The sequence below is a fragment of the Tachyglossus aculeatus genome, chromosome 15 (genome assembly GCF_015852505.1).
Source record: "Tachyglossus aculeatus isolate mTacAcu1 chromosome 15, mTacAcu1.pri, whole genome shotgun sequence".
Taxonomy (NCBI): Eukaryota; Metazoa; Chordata; class Mammalia; order Monotremata; family Tachyglossidae; genus Tachyglossus; species Tachyglossus aculeatus.
In genome coordinates, this window is record NC_052080.1 from 12132440 (window position 1) to 12158796 (window position 26357).

Sequence of the window (26357 nt, forward strand, 5' to 3'; positions counted from 1 at the left end):
CAGAAACAACAGCAGAAAACTCCTGGCGGCATTATCACAGTTTATGGGCCAAATAGGATGGTCGCCATGGTTGCTAAATTCAATATGGTCCGAGATGAGAGTTAAACCAGCCCCAAATCACTGAAATCTTGTTAGATTTGACCCATGCAATTGCAGAGAAATGAGAAAAGACTCTTAAAGTTGAAAGCTAAAGAAGTGAATTTGACTTGGAAACTCAGAGTGAAGTATTTCTCTTTTACAAAAAAGGAGAGGAAGAAGTATATGCTCAATCTCAACAGGAGGCCTTATTGAGTTTCTAAATCACCATAGTATCCAAAGAATTCGGATTTTTAGGGAAGCAGTGTGGCTTAGTGGAAAGAGTATGGGCCTTGGAGTCAAAGGACCTGGGTTCTAATCCCGTTCTGCCACTTGTCTGCTGTGTGACCTTGGGCAAGTCACTTCACTTCTCTGTGTCTGTTTCCTCATCTGTAAAAAAAAAAAAGGGGGGGGTAATTAAGTCCTACAGACCTACTTAGATTGTGAGCCCCCATGTGGGACAGTGATGGTGTCTGATTTGATCCTGTCTTTACCCCATTGCTTAATACATAGTAAGTGCTTAAAGATTACCATTATACTCTGGACACTCACACTCAGGAAACCTGGTTTCTAATCCCGGCTCCGCCACTTGTCGTCTGTGTGATCTTGGGCAAGTCACTTACCTTCTCTGTGCCTCAGTGTCCTCCTCTATTGTGGGCAAGAAATGTGTCTGCTAACTCTGTTGTACTATAGTCTCCCAAGACCTTAGAATACAGTATTCTGGAAATAGTAAATGTTCAATAAATACCACTGATTGAAACACCATTTTCCCTCCTGGGTAGACCGAGGGCCCCATGTGGGACAGGGGCTGTTTGTACTTCCCAATCACTTAGTATAGTGCTCTGCACACCGTAAGCGCTCAATAAATACGATTGAATGAATGAATCTGAGTTCACTGTACAATAATAATAATAATAATTGTTGGCATCTGTTAAGCATTTACTACGTGCTAAGCATCAGGATACATATTAGACAATCATGTTGGCCATAGCCCTTATGGGACTCACAGTGTAAGTAGGAGCGAGAATAGGTATGAATTCCCTTTTCACAGGTGAGGAAACTGAAGCACAGAGAAGTTGTGACCTGCTTAAGGGCACACAACAGGAAAGTGGCAGAGGCTGGGATCAGAAACCAGGTCTGCCCTAGCCTTTAATACCTAGTAAGCACTTAAATACTATTATTATTATTAATAATATTGTTGTATTGTACTCTCCCAAGCGCTTAATACAGTGCTCAGCACACAGTAAATCACTACATAAATACCGTTGATGATGATGATTATCCACCTGTCATAGCAGGGAGGACATTTGTTGTACTGTGTCCGGATGTGAGTCCAAAATTTCCCTTGAGCTGCAGGGGTAAACATTTCCATTGGCCATCTCCTCTCTCCCTGGAGGGGATCTGGGGTTGCATTTGAAATTGGGAGAGATCCGACATCTGAATGGACCACGATTTCCTGAGGTAAAGGGAGGGTTAAGGAATGAAGGTTTGGAGAGATGTAGAGAGAGGGAGCAAAGTGGAGTGAGGCATTTTAATGCCCAACAGCTACTGGCATTTCAAATCAAATGACTCCCTTTCAGATGAAAGGTTGATTGTCAAAATCCTAAATGCGTTCTTTATAGGCTTAATTAGTCTCTCTCATGGGTCAGTTATAGAAAAGTCAGCCCTACTGTCACGGTATTGACTCTCTGCCTGGAGAACTTTCACAATTAAATCCGCTGCTGCCGATCAGATGGGCGTCAATTTGAAAACTTTGAAATCAGAGCAATCAGGTTTATTCATTATCGACTTGAGCGAATCAAGACACAGCAATATCCACGTCGCACTCGGCTATCTCCACGATATGAAGATTCCATAAATTCCCACCCAGCTGTTTCTGCTCCTTGGGATCATATTAATATTAATGTGTTGTGATAGCCAGAGTAATTCCCTTCTTTTAATAAGGTGACATCTAATTAATGCAAGAAAAATGGCTCTCATTTTTTTGGTTTGAAATGCAACACCTACCCGAAGTCTGCAGATATCGCTCCCATAAATCTTGGGCGTTCTGCGGACGAGTTTACCTGTTAATGTATTCTCATTGTGCGTCTATTCAATTTTGTTCCTTAAAGTAGAAACTTCTAGGGACAGCACAGACACGAAGCTGTGCCTCGTTATCTCTTCCCCTGATCCTTGCTCTTCTTTTATTCTCCCTGCTTCCTCTTTCCGCCCTGTCTCGCTTCTTCTCTCTTTCTCATGCATCCTGACTCCATGGGCTTCCCTCCCGGTTTAGTTTCACCTACCTACTTGGGTTCTGTTGGAAGGTAGCAGCGGTGGGAAAGACAAGGGGAGGACGGGGTTTTGGGTGGGGAGATAATAATAATAATAATGACATTTGTTAAGCACTTACCTGTTCTGAGAGCTGGGGAGGTTACAAGGTGATCAGGTTGTCCCATGGGGGGCTCAAAGTCTTAATCCCCATTTTACAGATGAGGTAACTGAGGCCCAGAGAATAATAATAATAATAATGGCATTTATTAAGCACTTACTATGTGCAAAGCACTGTTTTAAGCGCTGAGGAGGTTACAAGGTGACCAGGTTGTCCCACGTGGGGCTCACAGTCTTAATCCCCATTTTACAGATGAGGTAGCTAAGGCCCAGAGAAGTTAAGTGACTTGCCCAAAGTCACACAGCAGACAGTTGGCGGAGCCGGGGTTTGAACCCACGACCTCTGACTCCAAAATCCGTGCTCTTTCCATTGGGCCACGCTGCTGAGGCGTTGCAGTTCGGTTTGCTGTGCCGGTGGGACGTCCGGGGTCAGATGTCCCTCAGTCGTGCCCCCGTACCCACTTGGACCACAAAGCTTTCGCTGGGCACATTTTAAGCAAAGACCCCATCTCGTTTCCTTCAGGAATTCTGGGACAGTTGCGATTCGGAAACGTGAAATCCCTGGCTCAGGACCGGTCCACCGATGAGATCCTGTCTGGGGGAACCTATCGTAGGAGGTGACCCACAAACCCCCTCTAGGCAATGCTCTCAACTGCTGGACTACGATCAAAGATGTTCCGTCAGGGACCCGTCGTTTAATAGTCCACAGTAAATACGATTGATTGATCTTTCTTGGGTACCTGAGGAAGAGGAGGAAAATGTCAGGACAAGGGAACAGGCGGGAAACCGGTTAGAAAGGAGTCACTCAGCTCCAGAGAGTAATGATTATTGTACTTGTTCCTGTGCTTACTTCGTGCCAAACACTTGGGCGGGTACAATACAAGCGGATCAAACACAGTCCTTGTCCGACACGGGGCTCCCGGTCTAAAGGGGAGGGAGAACCCGTATCTAACCCCGTTTTACAGATGGGGAAATGGAGGCACAGAAGGAGAAGGCAAATGGTGGAGCTGAGATCCGAACCTACGTTTCCCGATTCCCGGTTTTGTACTCTTTTCACTAGGCCACGCTGCTTCTCGGTCAGAAACGGGGCCCTGCCTAGGGACTCAAACACATCTACTACCCTCGGTCTGCTGTGTACCCAGGCAAACAAACTGCATAGTGCTGGAGGAACAGGAAAATTGAAGATCAATCTGCCCTGATGACTTTTTCTGGAGCTAGTAGGTCTTTGAATCCTCAAAGCCGCCAACAGGGAAGCAGACCTAGCGTTAGCTTCTATAAGCGCTTAAGAAATACCACCTACTGAGCACTTACGGTGTGCAGAGCACCATACTAAGCGTTTGGGAGGAAACACATCTAGCGCTTTGGCTACGTTGTCCTCTCCCGAGAACTTGGTCCACTGCTCTGACCCCGGTTAGTGTTTAATAGAGACCACTGATCGCTCGATTGATACAGTACATCAGAGTTGGCAGAAACGTTCCCTGCCCACAAGAAGTTTACAGTCTAGAGATTGACAGAATAGCTATCCGGGGGCTCCCCATACTGCTCTTTCAAGTCGTGGTTGCAGGGAAAATGGATAAATAGTGGCAAAGTAAACGACACCTTGGAAATAAGGGTATTCAACGGACTGTTATCTCAGACCTTTCCCTTGACCATAACCTAATTTGCTAACACTCCTCCCAGTATATTTTTCCCAGGACTGAATAATGCGCTCACGAGTTCCACAATAATAAATACTGTTATTAATACTTCTATTGCTACTTAACCTTGGGCACCAAAATGCATTTCTCATTTAGAGCAAATTAACTCTCCGATGTCTCCACTTATGGAAAGTCGAGTGGTTTCCTGTCAGAAAAAAAATGACACAAGTTGACCGAAGCTGTTGTCCCTACAGCAGTAAAGCCCAGTTCACACCTGTTTCCGGAGTGACTTAATGGAAACAGTCGATTCCTTGGGGTTCTGGAGACCCGAGTGGTGTGTGTGAGTTCCCATCTCTGCCTCTGGTCCCCCATTTCCTCATCTGTAAAATGGGTGTGGGAGGTTGTGAGCCCTGTGTTGGAGCGGGACTTTGAACTTTTCGCCTGCTATTCACCCCGTCGCTCATAATAAATGCCATTATAATAAATTGCTGCGCAGCTTGGGAAGTACTGATCTCTCTTGTATCTTCAGAGTTATTTTTCACAAGTAGGTTTCTCATCCTGTTTTTTTTTCTAATGGTATTTAATTGCTCACTAAGCACTGGCATGGAGCAGCATGGCATAGAGGATAGAGCATGGGCCTAGTCGGAAGGTCATGGCTTCTAATCCTGGTTCTGCCACTTGTCTGCTGTGTGACCTAGGAGAGTCACTTCACTCTCTGGGCCTCAGTGACCTCATCTGTAAAATGGGGATTGAGACTGCAAGCCCCACCTGGGACAGGACTGTGTCCAACCCGATGTACTTGTATCCACCCCAGCGCCCAGTTCAGTACCTGGCATATAGTTAAGTGCTGAACAAATACTATAATTATTATATAACTAATTATGTTGGACACTGTCCATGCCCCACGTGTGGCTCAGAGTCTCAATCCCTTAGGTGACTTGCCCAAAGTCTCACAGAGCAGGTGAGAGCCAGCATTAGAACCCAGGTCCTTCTGACTTCCATGCCTGTGCTCTTTACCCACTAGGCCACACTGTTCTTCAGGTTCAGATTCAGATTTTAACCTGCATTTCCTCTAGAGGAGAGCTCCACTCATACAGATCTCCCTTTAAATCAAAACTTTTATTGACCGGGAGGTCGACACAGGCTACTTGAAAATAAAACTGGAGAGCAGTCAGGCACGTTTCATAAATGATGTGTCGGAAAGAAATGCCTATTGGTAGTATTCCAGTTGTATAAGGAGCGGGAGGGGAAAAAAAATCAATAAAGCTATCTTTCTAAGCCCTTTGCCAGAAATTATATTAGTATATACCTGTAGTCATATAGAATGACAAGGAATTGGCTGGCTTCTTGCAGAGGATGAATCTTTCTGCCCTCCTGCTGGGGGAATCCATTGATTGGAGATCGACCAACTTTATTAGAAACAGTTAGCTCAGGCCATAAATGGTGCATCATGTTGAAAAACTCAGAGCCAGATAGATTCATCTCCGAACTTTATAAGGTCCTGCTAGGTAAGTTTCTTGAAGTACTGCTACAATTGTTCAATAAAGACCACCTTCCACAGTCAGCGACAATCACTTTTCTGTAAGCTCTCTGTGGGCAGGGAATGTGTCTGCTTATGATTATAGTGTACTCTCCCAAGTGCTTAGTACAGTGTTTTGCACCCAGTAAGTGCTCAATAAATATGACTGACTGAATGAATGAATAGCTGATCTTACAGCTGAGAGTCTGTGAAAGTTCTTTTAAGCACATTTTGTTAACAGGCCGCTTTTTTTAATGGTATATGCTAAGCGCTTATTATATGACTGGCACTGTAGTAGACACAAGTTAGGCTGGAAACCGTCTCTGTCCCACAGATGTGAGAACTGAGATAATAATAATAATAATAATTTTGTTATTTAAGCGCTTACTATGTGAAAAGCATTCATACATTCATTCATTCAATAGTATTTATTGAGCACTTACTGTGTGCAGAGCACTGTACTAAGCGCTTGGGAAGTACAAGTTGGCAACATATAGAGATGGTCCCTACCCAACAGTGGGCTCACAGTCTAGAAGGGGGAGACAGAGAACAAAACAAAACATATTAACAGAATAAAATAAATAGAATAAATATGTACAAGTAAAATAAATAAACAAATAGAGTAATAAATACGTACAAACATATATACATATATGCAGGTACTGTGGGGAAGGGAAGGAGGTAAGGCGGGGGGAGGAGGGAGATCAAAATTATGGTATTAAGCACTTAATATGTGTTGGGCACTGTACTAAGCGCTGGGGTGGATAGAAGCAAATCGGGTTGGACACAGTGCCCTGTCCCTTGTGGGGCTCACAGTCAAAATCTCCATTTTACAGATGAGGTAACTGAGGCCCGGAGAAGTAAACAGGCATCAATAATCCAACTGAATCCAACCGGACTTGCTTGTATCCAGCCAGGTACTTAGTATTCATTCAATCGTGTTTATTGAGCGCTTCCTGAGTGCAGAGCAGTGTACTAAGCGCTTGGAAAGTACAATTCGGCAACAGATACGGTCCCTACGGTGCCTGGCACACACTCAGCGCTTAACAAATCCCACAGCGATTAGTTTCAGAGGTCAGGCCAGAAAATTTGCTGCCCAAACGGTGGAAGTTGGGGGTGAACAACGACACGGAGCTCCCCCAGGCCACGACCCTGCCGCAGAACCACTAAGTTTGGGCAACACCCAAGGCACTCCCTTCCTTCCTTTCCTTCCTTTTCTTCCTTCCTTTCCTTCCCTTCCTTCCCTTCCTTCCTTCCTTCCTTCCTTCTGACTCCCAAGACCGTGACTCTATTTACTAGGTAGGCACCGAATAAGCCACTAGCACTATAGAATTATTTCCTCCAAGCACATTATCAGCCTGAAGAGGAAAATACCCTAATTTTGCAGATTTTTGTCTATTTTCCGCCCCCCCAAGTAGTAATTACTGAGCACTTACTGTGTGCCGAGCACTGTTCTAAATGTTTGGGAAAATAGAATTCAACCAAATTGGTAGATGTGATCCCTGCCCATAGAGAGCTAAGGGTCTTCGGGGGCGAGGCAGACGTGAAACCACATTTAAACACTTCCAAAATTGGAAATAGATCCAAACAGATCCAAAATTGGATCTGTTAAATCCAGTAGATTTAATAGATAGATATAACCTCGTTTTTAATGACTGTTTCTTCAGTACAAACTTGGAAATTAGAAGTACCAGCTGAACTAGTATTAAGTCAGTTAAGGCAGGAGAAAAGGGAACTAGTCTATAAATGAGTAGTTTATTCATGGGTTTATTGGTCTTTGCTCTTTAATGAATAGTTATGCTATTCAAGGACTGTTTTCTTCAAGAACATTGTTGATGATGTCCATAAATACTAGTGTTATCTTTTGATTCATCAAACACCTCTTGTTAGTCATTGTTAGAAGCATGATGTGACATTTTTCTCATTCTAGTTAATATGATGGATTTGAAAAAAGACAGGCCCAAAGCAGCAGAGCAAAAATTATTCCAGGGAATGACACTAGATCCCTTTGAAGACACTTACAGGACTTTATCTCAAGTTATTTCAGACAACTGTTAATTGTAAATTTTGTTCATTGTGATATCCATTCAGTGCTTACTATGTGACAGTCACTGTACTAAGCCCTGGGGCAGAGAAGCAGCGTGGCTCTGTGGAAAGAGCCCGGGCTTTGGAGTCAGAGGTCATGGGTTCAAATCCCAGCTCCGCCGCTTGTCAGCTGTGTGACTTTGGGCAAGTCACTTCACTTCTCCGGGCCTCAGTTCCCTCATCTGTAAAATGGGGATGAAGACTGTGAGCCCCCCCCCCCACCCCGTGGGACAACCTGATCTCCTGGTAACTTCCCTAGCGCTTAGAACACTGCTTTGCACATAGTAAGTGCTTAATAAATGCTATGATTATTATTATTCGATAGAAGGTTATCAGGTTGCAAGTTGGTCACAGTCTACTACTGATCAACCACTTCCTCCTTGTAGTGCATTTGACTAGGCATTTGGGAGATCACAGTAGAGTTGAGACACGATTCCCAACCTCAAGGAGCCTGCAATTAATCAAGGAGCTGTTGAATTGCTTTTGTCAGTCCGACATGGGCAGGGAATGTGTCTACCAACTCCGTTGTATTGTACTCTTCCAAGCGTTTAGTACAGTGCTCTGCATGCACTAAGATAAATAGGATCGATGATGAAGTTCCAAACTTACCCCTGTTTCTCTTCCAATTCTATTTCCTTTTTCCATTCCATTTAGAATTAAAAATCATAAGTCTGTATTGGGCCACATGTTTGAAAAGCATTCAATATGCTATTTTAGCATTTTTAATGTTTCCAGGCCATCAGCAGCCTGTTTAGTTGTTAGGGAACAATACAGTTCATTTTGTTTTCTCAGATGGATCAGTGGTATGGTGTCTGCTTCTATGAGATCTAAATCGGTTAGCAGGAATCAATCAATCAATCAATCAATCGTATTTATTGAGCGCTTACTATGTGCAGAGCACTGTACTAAGCGCTTGGGAAGTACAAATTGGCATCACATAGAGACAGTCCCTACCCAACAGTGGGCTCACAGTCTAAAAGGGGGAGACAGAGAACTGAACCAAACATACCAACAAAATAAAATAAGTAGGATAGAAATGTACAAGTAAAATAAATAAAAAAAAATAAATAGAGTAATAAATATGTACAACCATATATACATATATACAGGTGCTGTGGGGAAGGGAAGGAGGTAAGACGGGGGGATGGAGAGGGGGACGAGGGGGAGAGGAAAGAAGGGGCTCAGTCTGGGAAGGCCTCCTGGAGGAGGTGAGCTCTCAGCAGGGCCTTGAAGGGAGGAAGAGAGCTAGCTTGGCGGATGGGCAGAGGGAGGGCATTCCAGGCCCGGGGGATGACGTGGGCCGGGGGTCGATGGCGGGACAGGCGAGAGCGAGGTACAGTGAGGAGATTAGCGGTGGAGGAGCGGAGGGTGCGGGCTGGGCAGTAGAAGGAGAGAAGGGAGGTGAGGTAGGAGGGGGCGAGGTGATGGACAGCCTTGAAGCCCAGGGTGAGGAGTTTCTGCTTGATGCGCAGATTGATCGGTAGCCATTGGAGGTTTTTGAGGAGGGGAGTAATATGTCCAGAGCGTTTCTGGACAAAGATAATCCGGGCAGCAGCATGAAGTATGGATTGAAGTGGAGAGAGACACGAGGATGGGAGATCAGAGAGAAGGCTAGTGCAGTAGTCCAGGCGGGATAGGATGAGAGCTTGAATTAGCAGGGTAGCGGTTTGGATGGAGAGGAAAGGGCGGATCTTGGCAATGTTGCGGAGCTGAGACCGGCAGGTTTTGGTGACGGCTTGGATGCGAGGGGTGAATGAGAGAGCGGAGTCGAGGATGACACCAAGGTTGCGGGCTTGTGAGACAGGAAGGATGGTAGTGCCGTCAACAGAGATGGGAAAGTCAGGGAGAGGACAAGGTTTGGGAGGGAAGACAAGGAGCTCAGTCTTCGACATGTTGAGCTTTAGGTGGCGGGCGGACATCCAGATGGAGATGTCCTGAAGGCAGGAGGAGATGCGAGCCTGGAGGGAGGGGGAGAGAGCAGGGGCAGAGATGTAGATCTGGGTGTCATCAGCGTAGAGATGATAGTTGAAGCCGTGGGAGCGAATGAGGTCACCAAGGGAGTGAGTGTATATTGAGAACAGAAGGGGACCAAGCACTGAACCTTGGGGAACCCCCACAGTAAGAGGATGGGAGGGGGAGGAGGAGCCTGCAAAAGAGACTGAGAAAGAACGACCGGAGAGATAAGAGGAGAACTAGGAGAGGACGGAGTCTGTGAAGCCAAGGTCAGATAACGTGTTGAGGAGAAGGGGGTGGGCCACAGTGTCAAAGGCAGCTGAGAGGTCGAGGAGGATTAGGACAGAGTATGAGCTGTTGGATTTGGCAAGCAGGAGGTCATTGGTGACCTTTGAGAGTGCAGTTTCCGTGGAATGAAGGGGACGGAAGCCAGACTGGAGGGGGTCGAGGAGAGAGTTGTTGTTGAGGAATTCTAGGCAGCGCGTGTAGACAACTCGTTCAAGGAGTTTGGAAAGGAATGGTAGGAGGGATATGGGACGATAACTAGAAGGTGAGGTGGGGTCAAGAGAGGGTTTTTTTAGGATGGGAGAGACATGGGCATGTTTGAAGGCAGAGGGGAAGGAACCAGTGGAGAGTGAGCGGTTGAAGATGGAAGTTAAGGAGGGGAGAAGGGATGGAGCGAGAGATTTCATAAGATGAGAGGGAATGGGGTCAGAAGCACAGGTGGCCGGAGTAGCACTTGAGAGGAGGGAGGAGAGTTCCTCTGAGGATACCGCTGGGAAGGATGGGAGAGTAGCAGAGAGTGTTGAGAGCCGGGAGGTTGGAGAAAGGGGGGAAGAGACTTTGGGGAGGTCGGACCTGATGGATTTAATTTTGTTAATGAAGTAGGAGGCCAGATCGTTGGGGGTGAGGGAAGGAGGAGGGGGAGGAACCGGGGGCCTGAGAAGGGAGTTGAATGTACGGAAGAGCTGGCGGGGGTGATGGGTGTCAATAAGGGAGGAGAAATAGTTTTGTCTGGCAGAAGAGAGGGCTGAGTTAAGGCAGGAAAGGATAAACTTGAAGTGAACGAGGTTGGCATGGTGTTTAGACTTTCGCCAGCAGCGTTCAGCAGCTCGAGCATAAGAGCGAAGGAGGCGGACAGTGGCAGTGATCCAGGGCTGTGGGTTAGTGGTGCGAGAGCGGCGAAGGGAAAGGGGAGCGAGTGAGTCTAGCTGAGTAGAAAGGGTAGAGTTGAGAGCAGTAATCTGATCATCAAGACTGGGTAGAGAGGAGAGGGCGGCGAGGTGGGGTGTGAGGCGCTCCGAAAGATGGGTGGGGTCCAGAGAGCGGAGATCTCTGTGAGGGAGTAATACGGATTTACAGGGGAAAGGAGTGTGAGTGAGGAGGCAGGTGAGAAGATTATGATCAGAGAGAGGGATCACAGAGTTGGTGAGGGTGGACACAGTGCAGCGGTAGGAGATGATGAGGTCGAGGGTATGACCAAGTTGGTGAGTGGGTGAGGTGGGGTGGAGGAAGAGGTTGGCAGCGTCAAGGAGAGATAGAAGGCGGGCGGCAGAGGAGTCGTTAGGGATATCCATGTGGATATTGAAGTCTCCGAGGATCAGAGTGGGCATGGAGAAGGAGAGAAGGAATGTGAGGAAGGGGTCAAAGTCGTTAAAGAAGTTGGAAGTGGGGCCCGGAGGGCGGTAGATGACGGCTACAAGAATCTGGAGGGGGTGGTAGAGGCGAATAATGTGGGCTTCAAAGGAAGGGAAGGAAAGGGAAGGAATGTTTTTTCACAGGTGCTACCTTCAGGTAGGCCGACGGAATTGTAATAGCATATTTAGTGGCCAAAAAAACCTTCAAAATGTAACCATTTTGCTCTGGGAATCTTCAGATTGACAGAGAAGATGGATATACATTTATTCGGGGCAATCCAGCGCTTAGAACAGTGCTTTGCACATAGTAAGCGCTTAATAAATGCTATTATTATCATCATTATTAATTCATGATCAGACACTGGCATAATGGCTTTAAAGTGAAAAACAAAAATGAAAATTAAAGAATGGAATGAGAAACTGGGAGTGAACTTTATCTTTTGGTTGTCCAAACGTTTTAATTTGTTCTACAAAGATTGTATTTTTTTTTTACACTAACTCTTTAGGAAGGAGATAACTTAGAAAATTAGGCGTGGTGATTTCAGCTTTTGTTATTTCCCATGACTCGCTACGTAAAGGAGCATCTGATCCGGGGGTTTCCATTTCCTCATCCGCAAACCCCAGCTAATCCGGTAAAACCTAATTAAACCGAATTTGATTTATGCAAAACAGTGTGTGATTTGAAACCACTCCTGTTCCCTGGCCTCTTAGATGTCCTATCATTCTTTATTAGAAATATTGGCTAACCCAAACCTGGTTAACAAAATAGCCATCATTTTTTTTTTCTGGGTCTGCATTTCCAGTTAATGACCTTTTCCTCCGCCTGTTTACCCCACAGGTTGCCGTGAAGCTTCATGAGAAAACCTTTGCCGAGATCCCGCTTGGAGAAAGAAGAGTACACCGCAGGTTCGCCCGATTCCAGTGATCTCACGCGCCAATCATCAAACGGCGAACGAGATAACCAGCCTGTGGTCCTGAGGTGAAGTAATCCTTCCTTTGAACGCTCTGGCGAATGGTGGTGGAGGGATTTTGGCAAAAGAGAGCTGCCTGGCTTAGTGGATAGAGCCCGGGCCTGGGAATCAGAAGGATCTGAGTTCTAATCCTGGCTTCACCACTCGGCTGCTCTGTGGCCTTGGGCAACCCGCTTGGTGTCTCTGTGCCTCAGTTCCCTCAACTGTCAAAGGGGGAGTGAGACTGTGAGCCCCGCTTGGGACAGGGACCGTGTGCAACCCCATTTATTTGTATCATCATCATCATCATCATCAATCGTATTTATTGAGCGCTTACTATGTGCAGAGCACTGTACTAAGCGCTTGGGAAGTACAAATTGGCAACATATAGAGACAGTCCCTACCCAGTGCTTGGCCCATTGTAAGTGCTTAACAAATACCACAATTATTATTAAAATGGCGATGAAGACTGTGAGCCCCATGTGGGACATGGACTGTGTCCAACCTGATTACTTTGCATTTACCTCAGTGTTTAGAACAGTGCCTGGTACATAGAAAGCACTTAACAGATACCATTTTTTAGACTGTGAGCCCACTGTTGGGTAGGGACTGTCTCTATATGTTGCCGACTTGTACTCCCCAAGCACTTTGTACAGTGCTCTGCACACAGTAAGCGCTCAATAAATACGATTGATTAGATCTTGCGCTTCTCTTGTACTTATAAGAAGAATTCATAATTGCAGTACTGCAGTTATTCCGTGCCAGGCCCTGTTCTAAGCCCTGGGTTAGGTACAAGTTAATCAGGCTGGACAGAGTCCCCGTCCCACATGGGGCTCACAGTCTGATCAGCGTGGCTCAGCGGAAGGAGCACAGGCTTTGGAGCCAGAGGTCATGGGTTCAAATCCCGGCTCCGCCACTTGTCAGCCGACTTTGGGCAAGTCACTTAACTTCTCTGGGCCTCAGTTCCCTCAGCTGTAAAATGGGGATGAAGACCGTGAGCCCCCCCCCCCCCCCCATGGGACCACCTCATCACCTTGTAACCTCCCCAGCACTTAGAACAGTGCTTTGCACAGAGTAAGCGCTTAATAAATGCTATCATTAGAGGGAGTAGGATCTGTAGGTTTCCCCGCACCTTAGATCCTTCGGATATATAGAAGATACTCGATAAGTAGTGATGCTGTCATTGCTGACACCTCCCCACCTCCCATGCCGGGGTGGGATATCTTTGCCTTTTAGACTGTGAGCCCACTGTTGGGTAGGGACTGTCTCTATATTGTACTTCCCAAGCGCTTAGTACAGTGCTCTGCACACAGTAAGCGCTCAATAAATACGATTGATTGATTGATTGATAGTAATCTCCAAGTCAGTTTCTGACAGGACAAGTCCACGGAAAGCAAGTTTGATGAATCCTCAGTGAACTACTTGCTCTTAACTGCACTGTGAGTCACTCAGTGATACTTACTGAGAGCTGACCGTGTGCAGAACGCTGTACTAAGCCCTTGGGAGAGCACAGTACAACAGAGGTCACGATTCTATTATGTTTCCTCATTTCATTTTGCTTGCTACTGGGTTACACCCCTTCTACCATGGACTGCGGATGAGGTTGCCCTTTTAGACTCGTAAACAGTTAAATCATAACCATCTAAAGATTCAGTTTTTTATGACTTCATATCTAATCTGAGCATGTGGTCCTTGATTTTAGAGAGTGATTTTAGAGAATAAATATCAAACCTTGTACAATGCACGTATTTTTGGTGAAGAATTATACAGTTCCCCAGATGTTTTTTTTTTTTCCCAAATGGTAATTTCTTTCCATCCAAATTCCCAATACAAGTGACAATTTTTACCCCTCTTCAAAATTCAGTGGTGCTTCCTTGACAATTACTGGATTGTGATTTTTTTAAAAATTTCCCCAAGTAATTAACTTCAAACAGTTTCCCTTCCGCCTTCCTGTCTTCAAGTTGAAAGCATAATCAGGGTTTGCATCTGGCATGAGCTCACAGAATTTCAGATCCGCAACCTGTTTTTCCTGACCTCTGGGAGATAAAAGTCTGAGAAACTCCCCTTTTTGTGGGAAGGAGAATCCAATACCTTTATATTTTTTCAAATGCAGGCCCAGAGAATAATGTAGCCATCCATCAAGCGTGGCAGGCATTGCAATACAATGAAAAACGAGTGAGGTATTTCTCTGTGTTTGTAAAATCCAGGGAAAATGAGTGAAGAGGGGTGAGAGAACAGCTGGAAAACATACGAGCTTTTCTTTGGCACTGGTTTGTTGCTGTCGTGGGACTGGCACAAAATAAGCACTAAAATGAAATTTACATCAGAGAGACCTGAAAAGTTGCAGTATGTTTTCCAAAGAGAAAGTTTCTCTTCTTCTCTTCTCTAACTCTAGTATTTTTCTATGTGCTCATTTAAAGACTGTAACATCAGCTTTTTGAAAACATTTAGCGTGATTAAATAATTATTTTGATGTGTTAGTGCATACCTAAACGTTTTAGGAAGAGGGGGAACTGTAGAAAGGAGGAAGGAATCAGAGGGAGAGAGAATTGGCGGAGAAAGGCAAGAGAGAAAAGATTACGGTCAGCAGTGACATCGTTAATAATAACTATTGGCTGCTTAGGAGGATATAGTAGAAATGTAAGATATAATCCTCGCCTTCAAGGAGTTTATAGTGTAAAGGAGGAGGCAGAATGATAGAAAGTGCAAGGGAGTCAGAGGACCTGGATTCTAATCCCGGTTCTGCCACTTGCCTCCTGTTGTAATCTTGGGTAAGTCACTTCGCTTTTTTGGGTCTCAGTTTCTCGATCTAATAAATGCGGATTTAATCCCCGTTCTCCCTCCCCATTAGACTGCGAGATCACGTGAGATCGCGTAGGACTCGATTATCTTCCATCTACAGGTGCCCACGGTTATTATTGTTATGTGTTTGCCAGCTTACCCAGCGACGCAGGTCCGCACTCTGCCCGGAGAGATCTGTACGCTGCTGTTTTGTGCGATGGCATTCTGTGTTGCAGGGGTTCCTCTGCAGAGGGGTCCTCCGGGGACAGTCTTTTATGTCTCTATGTCTTCTTTCAGGTGTAGTGTGAGCCCTCAGCTTGGGTGACTCTTACTTCATTCATTCGTTCGTTCAGTCGTATCTGTTGAGCGCTTACTGTGTGCAGAGCACTGTACTAAGCGCTTGGGAGGTACACGTTGGTAACATATAGAGACGGTCCCTACCCAACAGCGGGTTCACAGTCTAGAAGGGGGAGACAGAGACCGAAACATATTAACAAAATAAAATAGAATAAATATGTACAAATAAAATAAATATGTACAAACATATATATATATATATATATATATTTATTATTATTATTATTATTATTATGGTGTAGGGGAGAGAGCCTGGGCAGCAGAACTGGGTTTTCGTTAAGCTTCGCCAGGTGATTGCAATCTGGGACTCTGGTTCTTTTTAAATGGACCCTTTGGTTCGGTGAGGGAGATGTTTTATGTGACACCAGCCTCTGCGAGAAGTAGCGTGCCCTAGTGAATAGAGCCCAAGTCTGGGAGTCAGGTCATGGGTTCTAATCCCAGCTCCCCCACTTGCCTGCTGGGTCACCTCAGGCAAGTCCCTTCAGTTCTCTGTGCCTCAGTTCCCTCATCTGCAAAATGGGGATTTAATACCTGTCCTTCCTACAGAGACTGTGAGCTCCTTGTGGGACGTGTTGATCTTGTATCTACCATAGTACTAAGTACACTGTTGGGTATGTAGTGAGAACTTAATATAACAATTGTATCACTTTATCATACACATATAAATATATATATATATATATGTTCATATATGATAAAGTGATACCACAATTTTTACCATTAATACCATAAACCTTCTCTGTCTCTGTCTCTGTCTCTATATATGTATATATAAAGGTACATATAGAGAGAGGTAGATTCATTTTCCTTATTCCCAAGGAATTTTTGGAAATGAGCAGAGGAAGGGAAACTTTTGAAGACGTTTGAGAGAATGCATTGTGTCAGTTTGATATCTAGGTCCAGAAATCGAAGTCCGTTGGGTGGAGGTAAAAGTCACCTAGCCACCGGTATTCCTAAGTGAATAAACACTGGCATCTAATCCTTTTTAAGGTTCATCTTTGAGGATTCTCACCAGAAAACAGCAGTTGAAAAGATTATCTTGTAGCGGTAGTAAATCATAGAGTGTTCTTCAGAATTCAGAGGTCTGGAACTCCCTGTGGTCTTTATGACATTTATAAAGCAAGTTTGACAGGTTCGGCAGAATAGCCTGGTGGAAAAAGAGAACAGGTTTGCATTTTCACATGCCCGGAGACCCTGGCCTTTCCAGTTCTGCAAAGGGGATGATCACGTGATGAGGCTAAATTGGGGGTACAGAGTGGCCTGGTCTAGAAAGGGCAGAAGAACTGGGTTTCAGTTAAGCTTCGCCAGGTGGCTGCGATCTGGGCTTCTGGTTCTTTTTAATGGACCCTTTGATTCCATGAGGGAGATGTTTTATGTTACACCAACCTCTGTGAGAAGCAGCCTGGCCTAGCGGAGTCAGAAAGTCATGAGCTCTAAATCCCGGTTCCTCCACTTGCCTGCTGTGTGACCTTGGGGAAGTCACTTCACTTCTCTGGGCCTCAGTGACTTCATCTGGAAAAAGGGGACTAAGAATGTGAGCCCCAGGCAGGATAGGGACTGTGTCCAATCTGATTGTCTTGTATCTACCCCAGCGCTTGGCACGTAGTAAGCCCTTAACAAATACCATTATTGTTGTATGGATACTATTCTCTTCCTCCAAAGTCGTGGCAACGGGAGAAAAAGATGACTTAGTCAATTCAGTGAAGCACCTTTATGATAAAAGATGGCTAGGTCAGAGTATTCATAATCAACAGCCAAGCATCTCATTTTCCCAGAGTTTTTGAGGAATGGATAACTAATCACCTCAAGCTTGGGAAATGGCCAGAGAGTGGCTTAAAATCAATTCTGTTTACACCCCTGATTACCAGAATGGATGTTTCCTGAGAGAAGTGTGGGTAAAAAAAATACCGATACCTTTTATTCTCACACATGTTGTTATATTTCCACAACTAATGGTAGGCAGACTCCAGATGGGTTTTTTCTGACATGTGGAGAGGTTTGAACCCTTTTTTTCTTTTTTTGTTTAAAAAAGGGATAAGTGTCAAGCCCTGTATTAAGTTCTAAGATAGATACAATTAAAGCAGGGAATGTGTCTATTTATTGTTGCACTGTATTCACCCAAGTGCTTAGTATAGTGCTCTGCACACAGTAAGCACTCAATAAATACAATTGATTCACTAAAGCTGGTTGAACCCAGTCCCTGTCCCACAAGGGGCTTACAGTGTAAGGGAGAAGGAGAACAGGGATTTACCCTCATTTTGCAGATGAGAAAATGAAGACTCAGAGAAGTCACTTTCCCCAAGTCACAGAAAAGGCAAGCCGCAGAGTCAGAACTAGAACCCAGGTCCTTCTGACTCTTAGGACTGCGATCTACCCACCAGGCCTGTAACAGCTATTAATGGCTTCATCCTTCGGAAAGATAAAAAGACTCTTTTTAGAAGCAGCGTAGCCTAGTGGAAAGAGGGCAGGCCTGGGCGTCACTTCTCTGGGCCTCAGTTATCTCATCTGTCAAATGGGGATTAAGACTTTGAGCCCCACGTGGGACAGCCTGATCACCTTGTAACCTCCCCATCGCTTAGAACAGTGCTTTGCACATATTGCTTAATAAATGCCATTGTTATTATTATTATTAGAGAGGATCAACTAAAACATTCAGGCAAAAATCAGCCAAAATATGAAGATGTAATCCTTCTTATCTATAAAGGAGGGATAAACTATTTGTGATCTCTCTCTGGGGCAGGGACTGTGTCCGCTCTTTATATCTTCTACTTCCCTCAGCACTGAAAAGGTGTTCGGCACATAGCAAGCGCTTAATAAATGCCGTCGTTATCATCAAGGAGGACAGAGGTTCACTTTAAGATCCACCCTTGACCTTTGCCGCAGATGTTGCTCTCAAAATGTCATTCTCGATAAGATGGGAAATACCCATGCAAGGCAGAAATCAATATTGTCACAAAAGGAGTGATTTCACAGCAAAATATGACTAAACAGATGGATGAAGAAAGAAAACAATTTATCTATATCCATATATCTACACTACTCAGAGAGTTGGCTATTATTCGAATGAGATTTTCCAGAGGTGTTGGAAAGACACGAGTTCTATCATAATCGTACATTCTAATTCTTTTGATTTTCTTACCTCGTACATTTCAAGGTGGCCATTTTTATGATAGATGAGTCTAAACTCCCCTTATTTTCTCCGGAGATGAAAGAGAAAATACTTGGTGGGCTCTTTCCTTAAAAGGGTCCGTTCCCTTTAACAGTTTTTCTAATGCTTCGTTTCCTCCAGGAGAAGAATCCCTAATCTTACCAGAAGGTGAAGTGTTTTAATCATTTCGGCTCTCCCTTTCAAGATCATCCTGCCTTTCCGTGACATCTTGAAAATTAGAATTTCCCACCACCAAATAGCTTTGGAGAAATTTGCCTCTACATGCTCACTGCGGCTCTCTCTCTCTCTCTCTCTCTGTCTCTCTCATTCAGTCCTGCCCAGAGTGTGACACCTGGCCAGATAGACAGTATGCTCACCGGGAAAAAACACCTGTCCAAAAGCACCACTTATTTCCCTGACACGGGACCTCTGCCAGGCAGAGTCCCGTGGACGCGCTTGGGGCTCATTTAAAAAGTTGGGTTAGCAAATGTGAACGATCCCAAAGCCGACCCTTGTCGGTGGCCATCTGCATATTGCCGGGGTGCAGGAGCAAGTCCGGCAACCTCGCTGAGGGTCTTTTAAGCTGAGGCACCTTGAGCCGGGCAACGGCTTCTGTTGGGACTGATAACATTTCAGGGCAATTTTGCAGGCTGAAAACCCGGGGTGTCTCAACGGATTAGTTATCTGCATTTTGATAGGATTTCTCCATTGGTTGGGTCAGTTTCATAAAAGAAAGACCTGCATGTCTATATTTCTGACCCAGCTGTTGGTCCACTGGATGAGACGCTGCTCTCGGAATCGGGAAATTTTGCTTCTCCTAGTTCTGTCTGTGGTTGGCTGTGGTGCCCCTGGCAGAACAAACCAATAATGATGATAATAATAATAATAATAATGATAATAACAACAATAATGGTATTTGTTAAGTGCTTACTATGTTCCAGACACTCTACTAAGCACTGGGATAGACACAAGATTATCGGGCTGGACGCAGTCCCCGTTCCACATAGGGCTCACAGCCTAAATCTCCATTTCACTGAGGCCCAGAGAAGCGATTTGCCCAAGGTCACACAGCAGACAAGTGGTGGAGGCGGGATTAGAACCCAGGTCCTTCCTTGCCCCAGGCCGGGGCTGTATCCATTAGGCCATGCTGGCACTAAATTGGGCCATAGCATGCTCAATATGGTTTCTTTAAGCTCCACTGAGGCGAGACCACAGGAAGGAGAGTGGCAGCAAATGGGCCCGGCTGCGCGGACGCCACCGCCCACCCCCCGCCTCCTGGCCGGCCCACTTCACTCCACAGGATGTTTCCATTGTGAGCCTCATGTAGGACAGGACTGCGTCCGAACCGGATTAACTCCAGTGCTTACTATCATGCTCAGCACATAGGGCGTGCTTAGTGAACTAATAATAACCACAACAAGCTCTTTCTCTGTCTATAATAATGATAACAGTTCTCCCCCAGATCTCCCAAGCGCTTAGAACAGTGCTCTGTACACAGTAAGCACTCAGAAAATACCACCAATTGATCAATCGCTTGCTTGATGCTACCATTCGACACTGGGCCTACAGTGTCCTGCTTCCCCTTCCCAAGCCTTCATTTCTGTCTAAGACTGGATCATTAGTTGGTCTTTGAGAGTCCTTTTACTGAGGATGAAAAGGGATTTCTGAGGTAGCCCTTTCCAGTTGTTATTTGGTTCACTTGTTTCCCTTTTGTTCCTGTTCTGCAGGGTGGGAGGCCTTTATTCAGATGACAGTGAATCTCCCTGCAAGGTTTTACCCCAGGGTACAAGATACAAGCCACACACCCTTAGTATCAATAGTTAATCCCCCCCCCCCCATACCCTTTTTTTCTCTCTCTCTCTTTCTCGCTATCGCTCTCGTTACCTGATCACTACCTCTGTGCCATCCCAAGGTTTCCCAGATACCGGGTTCCTTCGGACACTAAGGTCAGTGATTTCAGAAACTCCAAACTTTGGGCATCTTGCTCTACTTTGGGACCGAGGACCTAGTTGCTATTCATTGTCAGTGCTTCTTTAGCCTTCTTTAAAAGTCAGAATCACCCAGAAGCGCAAGGTTCGGACTCAAACCGTCTTCTGGAGATTGCAGTCAATGCTACCTTCTGTCGTGTTCCCTGCTAAACGCTGATAGAGCAGGAGTCACCTTAGAGGCAGGAGGCAGAGCCCCAGTGAGGATGGGAAAAAAAAGAGAATCGACAAAAGGCTTTTCTTCCCCCTCATCAATCGATCGTATTTAATGAGCGCTTACTGTGCTAAGAAAAGTGGACTAAGGGCTTGGTACTCTATAACAGCACATTCTCTGCCCGCGACGATCTTACGGTCTAGAAGTGTATATCAATCAGTGGTATTTATTGAGCACTTACTGTGTACTTGCTGAGCACTTGGGGAAGTACAGTACAACAGAGTTGGTAGCCCCAGTCCCTTCCCATAAGCAGCTTACCTGTTTCATGTATGTATTTTTGAATGTATTTAGCTCCCATTTGCCCATAAAGGCCGAGGACTCCGTTTCTAGGAACTGGCTTCATTTTTCTCGATCTCTGAATGGATCACAGTTCTATTCACAGTCTTCTTGGGAGGTCAGTGAAGTCTTCAGAGTAGCTGTGGCTTGTTCCTGGATTCGATAGAGAGATAAGGGGATTGCTGGGGAGTGTGCAAAGCCACATCTCTGGGGAGCAATGGGTAAGAGCCCCGCCTGTGGACTGTGAGATTGGAGGTTTGAATCTGGGTCAGGGTACAAATGAGATGGCATTTTTAATATGAGTCTATGTCTGTACAAGGGTGGGGATATTATGTAGTGAAATGTCTTTTGGGTAAAGAGTAAGATGGCTTATATCTAGGCATTTTTGTGGTTGTTGTTCCTGTGAGGTGAAAGTAAGAGGGAGCAGGGTCGTCTTGGAAGGTGATTGGCGTCTTCACAGCCGCCGCTTCTGGTTTCTGGTTCACGGAGAGAGCAATAGGTCAGTGTGGCCCGGGGGGGAAAGAGCCGACTGTGAGCTTGGAGGTTGGGATCTGCGTCACGATACACAGAAGATGGTGTTTTTAATAGAAAATGAGCATAGATCTGTATACATCGATTAGTATGCTGTTGTGATGAAAGATCTTTTGGATGAAGGGTAAGATGGTTTATATTTTTGTTGTTGTTGTTGTCCCTGCTCTGGAGAGAGGTGAACATGTAGGTGTCTATGGAGAGCGCTCAGTGTGGTGCCAGTGGCTAAAGTGCTGCTTGCCAACCTTGGGGTTGTAGGTTCAAATCCCTCTGATGCCAGGAAGAAAACAGAGAGAGAGAGAGAGAGAGAGTGTGTGTGTGTGTTGCTTTACCTCTGTGTGTGTGTATGCATATATATATATATATATATATATGTATATATATATATATATATATATATATATATATATACATATCATCATCACCAATCGTATTTATTGAGCGCTTACTGTGTGCAGAGCACTGTACTAAGTGCTTGGGAAGTACAAACTGGCAACATAATTACATATATATATATATAAAATACATATATATATAATTACATAACTACATATAGTACAGTGCTCTGCTCACAGTAAGCACTCAATAAATACGATTGAATGAATGAATATATGTATGTATACATATATAATAACGATGGTATTTGTTACGCGCTTACTATGTGCCAAGCACTGTTTTAAGCACTGGGGGTGATACAAGGCAATCAGGTTGTCCTACGTGAGGCTCACAGTCTTCATCCGTGAGGTAACTGAGGCCCAGAGAAGTGAGGTGACTTGCCCAAAGTCACACAGCTGACGGAGCCGGGATTAGAACCCATGACCGCTGACTCCCAACCCTGGGCTCTTTCCAATATTTGTATGTGAGAGTGAGTGAGTGGGAATATGCCCAGTCCGTAGCTGCGGGAAAAAAATGACTGGGCATTTTTTTGTCTCCTTTTCTAGATGGTGGAGGTGGCGGCCGGCCATGGGAGCCGGCACGGGGAGGTCCCGGCGTGGCCACCCCAGAATCCCCACCACCGTCCAGGAGGGCCGGCTTGGGTGCAGGCAGGTGTCCGGGCCCGAGCCCCGCCGACCCATGGGGCAGGAGCCAGAGCGGCCCACGGCGGCCCCCGCGGAGGAGGGGAGCGGCCAGACCTCCCGCACCGGCGGACGCCAGGTCAGCGGCAGCCGGCCACCATGCGGGAAGAGGAGGAGGAGGAGGAACAGCAGAAGAGGAGGAGGAAGAGCAGGTCCTGGACCGCAGCGGAGGTCAGCGGCAACGCAGGTAAGGACTCTACACCAGCAGCGTGGCTTAGTGGAAAGAGCCCGGGCTTGGGAGTCAGAGGACGGGGGTTCCAAGCCCAGCTTCGCCACTTGTCTGCTGTGTGGCCGTGGGCAAGTCACTTCACTTCTCTGGGCCTCAATTACCTCATCGGTAAAATGGGGATTACGAGTGTGACTCCCACATGGGACAACCTGATTACCTTGTATCCTCCTCAGTGCTTAGAACAGTGCTTTGCACATAGTAAGCGCTTAACAAATGCCATTATTATTATTATTATTACCCCAGTGCTTAGGCTAGTCCTTGGCACAAAGTTAGCATTTAAAAAGCACCATAATTATTATTAATCTCCCTCCCCTTCCCCATTTTCATTTTCTCCTTCTCCCCACTTTCTCATTTTGCCCGACCCCCATGTTTGTGGACCCAGACCCTTCACGGTGAAGCTTTAAGCCTCCGTCCCCTGGTTCCTCGTCCTGCCTCTGGTGAGGAGGGAGGCCCTCCGGCCTCCCCTAGGCTACCGCTGCCCTCGTATTCAGCGCAGGCCATGGTCTGGCCCTGCGTAGGCCCCTGCAGGAGCCAAAAGCAGCCCCGGGGAAGCCCACGGGCAGTCCGGCGTGGTCCGGGCGGACCCAGAAAAGCCCAGGGGGCCCGGCAGCCCGAGCTGCTGTCCTCACCCTGCTCGGCCTCAGGCGAACGGGGCTCCCCCCCAGCCCTTGGAGCCATCATCGGGGTGAGTAGAACGCCTCCTCACACTGCCCTCCCACCTTCTCCTGTCTCCTAGGGAGGAGGAAGAGGAGGGGAAGAGATGGAGAGAAAGCGACAGTAGGGAGTGAGGCGCAGTGGGACTATTCCCCTATTTGCCCTGAGCTTGGGGGTTTGGGGACTACAGTGAGCCCCCCGAAAGAGCGGCAGCAGACACAGTATTTAATCAGGCCAAAACCAGCCGTGGATGGTGGCGAGGAGGAAGAGCAAGTGAGGAACAGGTAGGCGACAACGGGTCGTTTGCCCACGATGGAACAGGAGGGCCACAGAACGCGGGAGTCCGAGGCCGGGGAGGGGGATCATCTCGGCCCCGGCTTTCTAACTGACAGCGGGGAAGGCTTACGGCGGCAGGCGGGAGGGAGGGAGGCTCTGAGTCCTGGCACCTTCTGCTTCTACAGATGGAGGGAGGGAGGGAGGGGGTCTTGCCCACGGGGCCGGGGCTGCCCGCCAGGAAGCAGGATGGGACTTAACCTTGGGGTGATAGTCAGGGGTCCTGGTTTTCTTCAAAATTGTCAAGCTATTATTCCAATCTCTCCCCCCGGGCCCCTTTTTACTGCTAGGGAAGTGGAGGCCGTAGGGTTCTCAGGCTCGGCCTGCTAGAGCCAGATGGTCCGGACTGGGGCGGGGGCTCAGTTTGGCGGCGCTCCCCACCTTCTCATATCCCACTCCTCCTTCCCCGGTTTGTTTTCCGCACGTTCCCACTCGGCCCTCCCGGCTGCGGACCCCGTGTTTATTCCGACACGTCATCTCCCCCGAGGACGACGATCGTGTCTTTTATATGTCTGTAGTAGTCTCCTCGGTGCTCAGTCTACCACTGGTCAGCGGCTAGCACCCTGCCATTTTTTGGAAATACAACACTGTCCTCCGAGGAGCCTGGGCCCCGAGAGTCTCGGGTTCTCGGCCGCCTACTTCCACGGGAATTGTCAAGCCGCCCCGAACCTGCCGGCTTGAACTGGTCCGCCAAAAGCGGTGGCAGATCGCCTCTCCCCGAATCCTCGGTTGTTTTGGATCAAAAGCAGGGGTCCCGGCTCCCGGGATCCCTCAGAAAAGAAACACTGGTTCTGAGAAGGCTCTCATCCTCTTGTCTTTAAGATGCATTTTCATGACTCTTCTCCTTTTTTGCAGGCTCAACGGTTCATCGGGCAGATGCGTGTAAAGATCGGCATTGGCAGTCTGAGATTTCATGATGGAGAAGAGCCCCTGTCCTCCGGAGAAAGACGATAAGGTGAGCGACCTCTGAGCACTTGTTTATTCCTAGCTCTACGGCCGGGTGAAGAAGCGGCAGCAAACCGGATGTGCTCTAAAGGAGTCTGGAACTTTTTCCCTCAGAATCTCCTGCCACGCCTTGGATTTTTCCTTTAGGTGACCACTGTGGGAGATTTTCTTGAGGGGAACAGGACAAACAGCTTTAAACAGCTTTTAGCCCAAAGGCACCCTTTACAGCCAAACCCTTCTTCTCTTCACATTGAAAGACAGAAAAAAGAGGGGAAGAACACAGCAACTGCAAAGGGAATCCCCTTTGCAGGTTTTCTTTAGGTAACAGCGCCGGAGAGGGCCCGGATTTACGTGAAACCATAGTTTCGGCCTCGAGGTAAGTCTTTGCTAGGAGTTTTTTCCTTTTTCCTTTTTCACAGCAGAGAGATAAAGAGGAAGGCCAGACGTAGCACTCCCTTCTCCTCCTTGCATTTTTAAATTTCCCCCCCAAAGTTTGATTCTTGCACAGCCAGAAGCCCAAGGTGGGATTACAATCCCCAACCTCTGGCTCTGGAGGCCAGGCTCTTCCCTCCTGCACCACTCGGCCTTTCCTCCTCCCGACTCCTACCCTAGCACAGCTTTGGGTTTACTGGCACTAAAATGATTAATACGGAACACCTGGTATTCCTTCTTTCTCCAGTTTTAGCAGGACCTCGTAGATCAGTCAGTTGAGGACTCACACCATCTCCTCCTCCTCGAAAGAAGGGATGATGGTATACATCCTCAACTGACTTATCCAGGAGGTCTGGCTAAGCTGGAGGAGGAAGGAATAAAATTAATTTAGCCGTCAACTTCTGGCCAAACCCTGAGTTCCTCCAAGCTTAATCAGGATTATTCCTTCCACCTCCAGTTGATCAAGATCTCAGGGCTGACCTTTAGGACTTTATGTTGCCAACTTGTACTTCCCAAGCGCTTAGTACAGTGCTCTGCACACAGTAAGTGCTCAGTAAATACGATTGATTGATTTTAGTTTTGCGGTGCAGCTAAACTAGAAGAGGAAGGAATAAAATAGTTTTATTTGCAGTGTCATTCCTTCTGCCCTCAATGTGGCACTTTCTCACAGCTGATTTAGCTTGGAGGTCCTGCTACTGTCCAATGGAGCAGGACCTCCAAGCTAAATCAGCTGGGTCAGTTTGATTCCTTCCTCCAATTTAGCAGAACCTCACAACAGCTAATGTTAGTTTCATTCTCTCTTCCTAAAGGTTAATGAGACTTCACAGCTGATTTAGCTTTGAGCTCCAGCCCAATTGGAGGAGGGAACGTATAAATACAGCTCACTCTGTCCATTCTTCCTTCCTTCCTCTTTCAGTTTAGCAGCACCTCTCAGGTAGGCAGGTTGACTTCTTCTTTTTCTTTCTCCTCCAGCTCCTCAGGGCTTTAAATCCAAGGCAGGTTTCACTCCTTTCTCCACTAGGGTACTAGGGCCTTGCAGCTGACTTATCTTTGAGGTCCTGGCGCCATGGAGGAGGAAAGCACAAAACTGGTTTAGCTTTGAGGTGCTGGTAAAATGGAGGAGGAAGGAATAAAACAGTCAGTTTTGTTCCTTTCTCCTCCAAGGTCTTAGAGGTG

At 46.6% G+C, this 26357-nt stretch overlaps 1 long non-coding RNA gene across 2 annotated transcripts; it reads right to left on the minus strand.

Moving 5' to 3' along the window:
• Positions 1–2761: 2761 nt before the first annotated feature.
• On the minus strand, positions 2762–24662 carry LOC119937520. 2 transcript variants are annotated; one of them, XR_005454141.1, is made up of 4 exons: positions 23447–24662; positions 20967–21137; positions 16374–16508; positions 2762–3182 (listed from the first exon to the last, which is right to left on the minus strand). It is a non-coding gene; the product is annotated as an uncharacterized LOC119937520 (long non-coding RNA). The 2 variants fall into 2 exon arrangements; XR_005454142.1 differs by lacking the exon at positions 2762–3182 and adding an exon at positions 15426–15464.
• Positions 24663–26357: the final 1695 nt, after the last annotated feature.